Raw genomic sequence first — 2284 nt, forward strand, 5'->3', positions numbered from 1 at the left:
GGGTTTCCAAAAATGTGTTCAATAGGACACTGTACAATACATAGTTCCCAGATATGACTCAACAACAAAGGGAGAGGGTGGATTTCATGGACAAATAAGCCTAAGAAACTTCATGTACTGTAAATCCGCCCCTTTCAAAAATCACAAAGCACATACCTCTATGATGGTGTTGTAATAGGTCCCATCATGGAGGAATGCAATATGCATTATCATAGAGCACAGAGTGTTCTAACACATTTATGGGAGAGAGCCTCCCCCACACATGCAGGTAAATGTCTCAAAGGATGATGTCTCAAAGGCAACTCTCCTCCCACAGAGGGAAACTGCAGAACTTTAACCATTAAGTCTGGGAGTCCTTCTGGGATAAGAAGGGAAGTTGCTGTGCAGAAATACTCTCATTTCTTATTTTGGTAAGCATAGTACTTACCACATGCTGGTCACTGCTCTGTGCCTTCACATACACTAACTCATTGAATCCACAACTGCTTGCAGAGTTTATTTATTCCCTTTTACAAACAAGGAAAGAATTCTTTTCCAAAGAATAAAGAAAGTGTTCCCTTCCCTGATAATAAGGATCTGCATGAAGAGAGTTGTTGAAAGAGGAATGTTGCCTTTCTAGTGTGGGTGTGATGTTATTGGTTTAATTTATGTGCTCACTGGTAAAGGAACCAGTGTGTATGCAGCATACACTGGTAGAATATTGAAAGAAAAAATCCTATAAGGACAACCTTGGTCCCACTTTGCAATCTAGAGGCTTCAGCTACCTATCCCTTAATGCCCTTGATATTTTGCAATAGGGGCAAGAAGCATCACTGGCCACATGCTAATGCCTGTGTGTGTGTGTGTGTGTGTGTGTGTGTGTGTGTGTGTGAGACATCACAGTAGTCTTGGGATCAACACCTGGGAAAGGGAAGGAAAGGAAGCAGGATTGAACAAAGGGAGACATAGAGTTGTGATGCAGACACAGAAAAAGGCTTCAAACCAACCCCACAGGGAGATCTGGATCTGAAATGATTCTGCAGAGTTGTCCCAAGTTGGAATGAGGGGTCAGGCCTTTACACCCCTGTGTTGATTAGTCATTGAATGTGGGCTGTCCTTTAAAGAAGCTGACTTTGGGCAAGGCAGTTTTAATCATCAAAGGCAATCCCTAGATAGGGCTGACAGTTGAGCACTGTCTTCTTGCTAGGAACTCGGGTGGTACATTTCTGGATAGGAAGTTTTAATGCACTGAATGTGAAGAGGTAATCTCCACACTTCAGGTGTGAGCTCCCTCCCAAGTGGTACCAAAGGGAACTGATGCTTTGTCCACCTCTTATTCATAGATCTAGTCAAGAGCACAAGACTTGTAGTCAACTGATTCTTTAGGCTTAAACCATAGGCTGATTTCTTTCTCAGCACTTTTTACTGAATCCTTGCCATGAGTGATGTTCCTGTCCACTTGAATGCAGAAGTCTCTGTGAATGGTACCTGGCTTAGAATCTGCTGGATTGGTCTCCCTAAGCATCACTCACTCCATCTTCACCACATTTAGCACTCCTAGACCATGGTCACCACCAGTCCTGAGTTCATGTATTTCACCAGCCCGGGGAAGAATGGGTAATCTTCCAGGTCATTGCAATGCTGCTTCCTCAGAGGCTTGAAGGAACACCATGGCCACAAAGTGGAATCCCTTCTGCTTGAAGAGCTTGATGATCTTACCCACCAGCCTATGCTGCATACAGACTGACTTGATGGAAATGAAGATGTGCTCCATGTTGGCCATGACAGAACTGGCAGGGCTTGAACTGGTTCAAGCGGAGGTAAAAGTTTTTAATTTTGATGCATGCCAGTGTATTTATTTTTTTCTTTTGTAGTTGTGTTTTTGTATATATAAGAAATCATTGCCAAATCCAAGGTCATGAAGATATGTACCTGTTTTCTTCTAGAAGTTTTATTTTTCTTATTTTTTAAAATGTTTATTCATTTTTGAGAGAGACAGAGACAGAGCATGAGTGGGGGAAGGCAGAGAGAGAGGGAGACACAGAATCTGAAGAAGGCTGCAGGCTCAGAGCTGTCAGCACAGAGCCCGATGCAGGGCTTGAACCCACGAACCGTGAGATCATGACCTAAGTTGAAGTCAGATGCTCAACCAACTGAGCCATCCAGGTGCCCCAAAAGAGTTTTATAGTTTTAGGTCTTACATTCAGGTCTTTAATCAATTCTGAGTTAATATTTGTATATGGTATGATGTTGGCATTCAACTTCATTCTTTTGCATGTCAATATCCATTTGTCTCAGAATGATC

At 42.6% G+C, this 2284-nt stretch overlaps 1 pseudogene; it reads right to left on the bottom strand.

The window, feature by feature from the left end:
- Positions 1-1312: 1312 nt before the first annotated feature.
- On the bottom strand, positions 1313-1788 carry LOC121032370 (nucleoside diphosphate kinase B-like; annotated as a pseudogene).
- Between the last annotated feature and the right edge of the window lie 496 nt (positions 1789-2284).

The sequence above is a fragment of the Herpailurus yagouaroundi genome, unplaced genomic scaffold (assembly GCF_014898765.1).
Source record: "Herpailurus yagouaroundi ecotype Mexico unplaced genomic scaffold, PumYag 28, whole genome shotgun sequence".
In the NCBI taxonomy this organism is placed as follows: domain Eukaryota; kingdom Metazoa; phylum Chordata; class Mammalia; order Carnivora; family Felidae; genus Herpailurus; species Herpailurus yagouaroundi.